Source organism: Garra rufa, chromosome 15 (genome assembly GCF_049309525.1).
Source record: "Garra rufa chromosome 15, GarRuf1.0, whole genome shotgun sequence".
In the NCBI taxonomy this organism is placed as follows: domain Eukaryota; kingdom Metazoa; phylum Chordata; class Actinopteri; order Cypriniformes; family Cyprinidae; genus Garra; species Garra rufa.
In genome coordinates, this window is record NC_133375.1 from 7,369,387 (window position 1) to 7,378,448 (window position 9,062).

General features: G+C 35.0%; 1 protein-coding gene across 1 annotated transcript in view; it reads right to left on the minus strand.

Moving 5' to 3' along the window:
* gpr153 (G protein-coupled receptor 153) overlaps nucleotides 1-4,535 on the minus strand; it is a 44,862-nt gene extending 40,327 nt beyond the window's left edge. Inside the window, exon 1 of the mRNA XM_073819752.1 lies at nucleotides 4,271-4,535. The gene's annotated coding sequence lies outside the window, so the exon portion shown is untranslated. The remainder of the gene's footprint in view (nucleotides 1-4,270) is intronic.
* Nucleotides 4,536-9,062: the final 4,527 nt, after the last annotated feature.

Consider the following 9,062-nt stretch of genomic DNA (forward strand, 5'->3'; position numbering starts at 1 on the left):
TAATGATCAAGCATAATGTGCATATGCTTATATATCTGTGTGAAGAGAGATATAATGCTGACCTACATCTGCATCTATCTAAGCAGGATGTCTTTGTTTTTCAATAAAGCACAGCTCTTCAAGGTTGTGGCACTCATGTTAGTATTTGAGGCTATTCCAGGTGCAAATAGTTCTTCACTCAAAAATACTTACAGTCATCATTGAAACATAAAAGGAGATAAAACAGAATATCCAAGCTGTTCTTTTTATCCAATCCTAACGTATGCAAGTAAAATGGATGATTATTAAAACGGCCAAGCTACAAATGGACTAAAAAGCACAATAATGACTAGTGCAACCAAATGTTGGCCTTATATAGGGAAGAAACACAACCTTAATTTGGCAGATGCATGTGTTTAAACTAGATGGGTCATGCGACTCACTAGAATGCTGTTTACTATCAATAACATCAAACTTGGCACAAAGCATTTGCACGTCAGTATAGTAGCACTAACTTTATTATGGTTTCCATTTTTATGCGCTCATTAGATAGGAGACTTTATGCCGACAATGGCATGTCATACTGATCTTGTTTGTAAAGGACCAACAGAACAATTCTGCTGCCGTATAAATGGTCTGCAGTGGAAACACTTCTCACATAATTGCTGTGTTGAACAAGTTTCCAAAACATAATTAAAGAGAGAATGTCTGACAATGAGCAGGCCTGTGAGCAGAGCCGAGGGTAAACCAGGCATTACTTACACACACACACACACACACACACACACACACACACACACACACACACGTGCTTCGCTCTATAACAGATATTTGTGGGTTATATTTGTATATTAATTTGCAACACTCTAGTAAGAAAATATTCTGCACAGCCTACAGTGTTTATACTATTGTTTGAACACTCTTTCAGTGACTTTTCTATTTCAGATTTCCTTTAGGCATTCATTTAAAAGAACAGAGCAGCACTGCTTATAAGGTTAAGACAGTTGAATGTTGAATTGCTGGCGAGTCAGGCAGTTTATTGTAATGCTGCTTGCTAAATTCCAGACTGCAAGCCACATAAAGTGGCAGTAATAAGTTAGTGAACCCTTTGGAAAATCTGGATCTTTGCAAATGTGTGTGTTTTTTTATTTTTTTTTATTTTTTATTTTTTGTATTGCTTACACATGAATTGTACTCTGAAATAATAACACACAAACCATCCTACTTTTTAATTTATTGATACACTGAATAATCATTTAAAGCACAGGCGGAGAAAATAAGTGAAACCTTGAACCTCCTTTAGCAACAGCCTCCACCAAACAACTTTCAACCTATTTTGGATCATCACTCCCCACAAATCATTGTGTGAAAATTTTAGCTTATTAATATTTCTTGGTTGGCTTGATAGGACTCTTTAGGTTATGCCACAGTTTAAGCATCAAATGAATTAAAGTCAAGACTCAGAAAAACATGTTTTTCTTTCTTTTGGGGTTGGCTGGTTCACACTAGCTGTGTTTCCATTACCCCTTAAATTGCGCAAATTGAAATTGCGAATTGAAAATACGCCTAATGGAAATGCGCCTATTGCGCAAAAACTCCCATATATCGCAAAAAAAGTTGTTATGCTTGCATGAGGTAGTTTTTCAGGTAATTCAAAAAAGGAATATTTTGCAAAACAGCAATGGAAATTTAAAAAAAAAAAATTCTCGCATTTACAGGTCGCATTCGATTAAATGGCACCAAAATCCCACAAAAATCTGTTTCCAAGACTTATCGCGAGAGGAAAAAATGTTTCAGTCTCATAACATTGGTTAATGGAAACGCCGTCATTTCGCAATACTAATAATCTGTAATGGAAAAGCAGCTAATAACCAATCTTTTTTGTCAGTAACCAGGCTTTGTGTGCCTCTATTGCAGGGTATTGGCACAACCTACACATCCAGTATCATCTCTTCATTGACTCTTATTAGCTTTTGGAAAAGTCGTAACGCAGAGGTTTACTTACTTTCTCCACCCTGCACTGTGAATGATTACTCAGTATCTTTAAAAATCATAAAATAAAAAATAAATTGAACTCTTTGTGTTTTATTCGGTTGGAAAAGGTTTTTTTTTTTTTTGATAAATGTGACTTAAAGTAAGACCAGACCACATTTAATGACTGAGGAATGCAGAAATCCAGAATGTTTCCAAAGGGTTCGCAAACTTATTCTTGCCACTGTACAGCATTTACATAAAATATATTTTTGTACAGTATATAACTTAAAAAGCAATGCAATCAGGGCAAGCAAGGACAGGACAATCCACACAATAATTAACAAGTGTTCAATTTTCTTTCAATCTCATTAAAACTAGCTATTTCACTGTATGAGAAAACCAACTTTCTAAACTACTAAAACCCTTCTTTAAAGGTGAATTTACAGAAAAGTAAATTGAATGTTTAGGATTCAACTGCCAGGAAAACTTCCTTAATTCAACTGACCTTACATCCTCAGTTGGTGTCACATCATGTATCTTAACTTTGGTGTCCTTGTAAAAAGAACTACACTTTAGCATGAAAGAGTATGCTTATTGCAAAAAATAATATATTTTAAAAGAAAATGCTTATTGCAAACTGTGTCAGGTGCAAACTGTTTGTAGTGCTTTGTACACTTACTTACATGTTAACTGCAATTAAATCAATATGTATTACAGTTTAAATTTACTGTATTTTTACTTTTTTGAGTAGGACTTCAGTATATCTTTCATAATGACTTCTATTGTCTTAGAAATATGGTTAAAGTGTACTTCTGAATGACAAATATTTATGGTAAAGTAAAATATGTCATTGTCATTTCTATTGAAACTTGTGATGTATTTAAATATATTAGTAATAACACATTTGATAACACATGATGAAATTGCAGTTTAGTACAATACATTTAAATATATTACTTTAAATGTAACACTGAACAACACTCTACAGCTAATATACTAACCACATACTTAAGTATTAGTATTATTATAAAGTACACTTTTTAAAAACGTAATTAAGTGTGTTAAGTAACAGTCATGAACGTGCACTCTCTTTAAGTGGCTTTTAATTTTATTATTAAAATTATATTATCCACACGTACAGTTAAATATACCTTTAAGATCTGAAGTAGGCTACTCCACAAATGCACATTCAGTACAATTGAGCACACTTCTTTTACACAACTGTAGGTAGCACTTTATTCTAATTGTCACCCCCTGTAGGCATGTTGTTGCTTATAAGTAAAGACTAATACATAATAAATACAGTATATTACTAATTGTTAGTTCACGGTAGCTAATGTATAAACTATTTTTAATGCATTAGACCTTATTGTAAAATGCTATCAGTAATGTTTATTTTATAATTGTTATATTAGCAAGCCACTTTGGCAAGCATGCGGCCACAATGTTATTATATATGCTTAAAGCCTAGCAAATTTATGTTATCTTAGATTATTTCATCTGATCTTGTCCTATTATACAATAGCTATCCAATAAATAAATAAATAAATATATAAATACAATATTTATGACAACAAATGCCAAATAATTTTTAAAATAAATATTGGATATGATTGGATTGATTTACCTTGCTTGCAATATTAAAGCAGACAAGTTTCCAAAAATGTGACGAGCAGGAATATGTAATACCAGATGTGTAATTTATATATTAATACTGACTGTCACGCAGATGATGGCTAAACGCATCCATTTACAGTCAGCTGAAGGAGGGAGCTGATGTCAATATGCTTACACTAGACGTTTAAAATCTTGATGACATTTGAGATGTCTTAATTGCAAACTGTTAATTATATGGCTGACACATAGCTAACGTGTTTGTTTTCGTACACAGTAGTAGAAATAAGAGATCGTCACGGATTGTTAAAATGCAAATGAAGCAGTTTAATAAACGACATTTGCCGTAATGAATAGTTGACTGCAGTCGTGTAGGTGTTCAGTATAGCCTATGATGTTGTTTGTAATGTGAGCTCTGTGGGCGATATATCACATGTGATAATGTTGAACTGTATTAAATGAAGCCACGGTGATATCTTCTCTCTTCAACTCACATCTGCTCCTATCAGCTTCTTATAGGCTCTCGAGAGAAACGTTAAATGTGTTTAACCTATCCATCAAATCAGTCTTTAAAAATCCTTGTGCATTACGAACATTTTACGCTCAAATATGCATCATAAAAATCACAAACGGACATTTGCAAAGAGATTGCATTGACTGTTTTAAGTGGTTTGCGATAGAAAACGTTACCCTGGCAACCCACCTTTTTGTAGATATCCGTCGATATCTCCAGATTCAAATGTATTGCTGCTTCATTGTCAACCTTTATTTCCTCAGTTTCGGTTTGTGCGCTATTTTATTCCAAACACGAGAACAGCGCTTCAGAAACGGAAACAATATGGCTAAATGTGGCAGTAACTGCTGAAGAAAGACCACCATTTACGCATCCAGAGGTGAACAGAAGATGAATTCATGGAGCAGAGCGATGAAACAACAATGGTTGTCCGTTATCGCGGCGTCTCATTGAGGTCTTGTTGGAGGAGGAGGATGAATGAGCATCAGATGATGGGAGGCTGGGATCAGATCTCTCTCTCTCTCTCTCTCTCTCTCTCTCTCTCTCTCTCTCTCTCTCTCTCTCTCTCTGACTGTAACCAGATGAGGTTCGAAAATTGTACTTTTAGCTCATACAGGGTTTCTAAACGGTCAATGAGTCAACTTTTTAAGAAGTTAGTTTGGTGACACTCGCCCAGATTACATTTTATCCATTTCTTCTCATAATATATCTCATAATATCGGCTATATATTATCTTTGTGCTTTAAGTAAAATAAAAAAAAAATAAAATCGCGTCATGGATTTGAATGCAAACGCAAACTAAATAACACTCTACAGATGAAGCCTCTATTTATAATACATTATAAGGGTATTTCTAGGCATTATAATGAACGCATAATGCATTTTATATTTATATATATATATATATATAACGTTATAATATGTTATATCATCTCATGAATAATCATAACATACTTACGCATTTGAGATTAGAATTTAAGATTATGATTATTTATAACACACAATGGACACCATATTAAATCTACTTCATCATATTAATAGTATTATTATTATTTTTTTACATATTTTACATTTTATTTTGATGATCCCCTTATTCTGTTGACTATAAGCAACTTTGCAACTACATGTCAACTAAACTAGGCTAGGAAGAAGGTTCACATATACTGTAAAGTTACTTATCAGTTTGTCTTTGGGGAACCATCAAATTACAGTTAGCATATATTTTGCATACTACTACTAACAAGTATAGCTAGTTGACATGCAGTTGCAGAGTTACTTATCAAAAACTGTCTAAAGGGTACCATCAAAATAATCAAACGGATCATATTACACATTCATCTGATCTGATACCTGATCTTATGGCTCTTTGAGGAAAAAAAAACATATTATTTGTATTACTTATACATGGTCTTTGTGTGCTTTAAGTAAAGTGACATAAGTAAGATGGCAAGAGACTTATAATACGTTATAACTATGAGGAGTATAATCCATGGTAACTATAGTGGTTTTGAAGGTTTTTTATAATGCATTATGCATTCATTATAATGCCTTAAGAATACCCTTATAATGTATTATAAATACGGGCTTCATAGAAAGTGTTACCATTAAGGCCTACAATTATAGCTTCATCATTATGCACAAAATCTGCCCCTTCATATGCAAATGACGCCATTGCCGCCAATCACAAACAACTAGACAGCAGCAAAATAATGAACTACGGGCTAATTCATTACTCATGTGAGAACAGCGAACAGTAGCCGTCATGTTGGCTTTCTTATTTCATTGACATTATCACACAGTTACATAATACGCTTGGGGAAGATTTCCTTCTTCATGAGTTGCTTAATGTATGAATAGACCTTCCCTTAAGGCTACTATAGCGCCCAGTGATAAAAAAGAAAAAGTCGAATTCAATGGATCAAACAGGGACAAAAAAAATGCTTTCTGCAATAAGACCCAATCATTATAGAAAGACATCCAAAAGCATCATCTTATAATAAACAAAAAAGAACATCAATCCATTCTCCAAACTTCTTGTCATTTGTATGGTCAGAGGACATTGTGCTGCCTTTCCCAGCATCTCAGGCCAGTACATATAGTCAAAATACTCCATGTTTCTCTTTCATGTTCTGAAAAATGTCAACAGTCTTTAGACATGTGATTTTAAGTTTATAGTATTTTCTTCTGTTTCCATCTGTTACACCCTTCTTTATTTCATCCATCAAATTGCCCAATAGGGATTGATTTAAAAAGAGTTTAAACCCAACCTATTGTAATTCTCTTAATGTAAAGGTGATCAGTGTGGGAAAAAAACAAACAAACAAACAAAAAAAAAAAAAGAACACTTTATTTGTTAAAGTTGTAATGATTTGGAACAAAGATGTGGAAAGATACTGCTTTGAAATAGAAGCTATCGATGCCGTTTCTCTGTTGTAGTCTTGATCTGGGCTACAGTGTGTAAGAATTGGAAGCTGTACTATGGAATCAAACATCTCTTGAAGCCTGACTGCACATTCATTACATAATAACATTCTCCCCCAGAATCACATGGAGGAAATCATTTTTAAAATGAAAATACAGCTCATACGTTTGCATAAACATTTTAGTATTAGTGCTTACATAGCAGTGCAAGTCACTACCTGCTTTCCCTTTCCCCTTTTTTGCAGGGCATGAATCAGTTGTACCATATATATAAACATGTAATTGCAATGCGCATTTCAATACATAAACATTACATTATATAAATTAGAATACAGTATTGCATCATCAAACATTTCTACATTTTTATATGGATACATCCTACACTCTTAAAAATAAAGGTGCTTTAAAAGGTTCTTCACAGCGATGCCATAGAAGAACAATTCAGTCAAAGGTTCTTTAAAGAACCTTCTCTTTCTTACCTTTTTATAATCTGAAGAACCTTCTTTAAGAACAAAGAACCTTTTGTGGAACAGAAAGGTTCTTCAGATGTTAAAGGTTCTTCATGGAACCATTTAGACAAAAAAAGGTTCTTCTATGGCATCATGAAGCACCTTTATTTTTAAGAACGTAGCTGTTTAATTAGGTTGCTTGTTGGACTAATCTTCTAATAGAATATATTCATTAATGCTAAAGACTACAGACACCCACTCTAGATTTTACAACAGTAAATCATTAGCTCATGGTAGAACACAGAGGCCATGATAGAGGACATTTACCATGTACAGAATTGGCATTGAATTAACATTTTTTGTATTTTATGTGGGGCGAACAAACCAAGAATCATTTGCGGTTTACTTAAGCTATATTAGCCTGACTCCTGTTTGAACACATTAGTATTTTCTACACAGCTTTATTCTAGCCCAGCTGCACAGCTTTTACGTAAAGAAGTTGTTTCTTACCACACATGAAATATTCATTTGATTCGAGGGAAACAGAAGGCAGGAGCTTGACATCCCACTGAATATCAATAGAGAGAGAAGCAGTAATATATAAAGAGTAACAGGAAATTATTATTACAGTACCCCCCTCTTTTCGGCATTGAGCCAGGTGACCTGGAAGTAAAATATGACAGCAAACATCTCAGCCTACTCATTCACCCCAGCCTCAGGCACAGCCGATCCTCTTCTACTCTGCTACATGGAGCTCTGGGGACATCTCCAGAACTTCAGCATGAGAGCAGACAGCAGCACTCCTACCTGTCTATCTACACGCTGAGAAATTGAGTTTGATTCCTTCCCCTTTCTAATGTTGGCATCTTTGGCACATCTCTCTCTCTCTCTCTCTCTCTCTCTCTCTCTCTCTCTCTCTCTCTCTCTCTCAAAGGTTTCTGTCTGACATCACATTTCATTCTTTCATATTTCATTCATCTAAAGTAGAAACATACACTAAAACACTCACGATACCTAAGCAACACCCTGGCTTACTGCTGGCAATATTAGCAATGGCATATACCACTCATTTTATTCAGAAAATGTAAACATTATCAGTTGACTTTAACTGCAATCAATTTAATATTATGTTTAAAAAGGCTTTCATTTGTAACATCAGCAAAAATGCCAACTAAATTGAACAGAGGGACAATCGCTTATAAAGGGGTCATCTGATGCCCATTTTCCACAAATTCATATGATTCTTTAGGGTCTTAATGAAAAGTCTATAACACACACACACACACACACACACACACACACACACACACACACACACACACACACACACACACACACACACACACACACACAAAAAACCTTTTACCTTGTCAAAATCAGCTCTACAATAAAATTTTATTGCATGGTCCCTTTAAATGCAAATGAGCTCTGCTCGCCCTGCCCCTCTCTGATGTGGGATTATGAGCCATAATGAATACTTTAGCTGCAATTAGCCACGTTTAGTGACAAAACTTGCCAACAAGAACATTATTAAGAAAGGCCGTTTGCAAAGATGCATAAAAAGCCCTTATACTCACTTCTGCTGTGGGTAAAGCTGCATCAGGAACGATTCGCACGAACATAGAAGTATATGTAGATCGGGACCAGCTTTTTCTTTTCAAAAACGAAAGTAATGTTATCCTCTGCATTTTCAGTGGCTCAGATGTCGGGAGTAAATGACGACTGCTATGTTCATTATTTTATCCAACAACAGAACACCCCAATCGCTTAATCCAGGGGCGGAATGGCCATCGGGAGAACCGGGACAATTCCCGGTGGCCTGGCAGCCAATTTGGCCCGCAGCCATTTTTTTATTTATATTTTATTTTCATATATATATTGTTGTTGTTGTTTCTGTTGCCTGCCGAATGTACTAAAGTGATTATTTCCAAATTCGCCATTCAATAATAATACTCTAATAAATCGTAATCCGGTTTGTCTTGACTGACAACCAATTCGCCACGCGCACGCTCCGTCCATCCGCGCGTCCGCCAAAAGAATGCACTCGAGAATGGAGCGCCCAGGTGGAGCAGAGAGTCGAAACTGTCCTGTTCAGTACTTAATTTACAGGT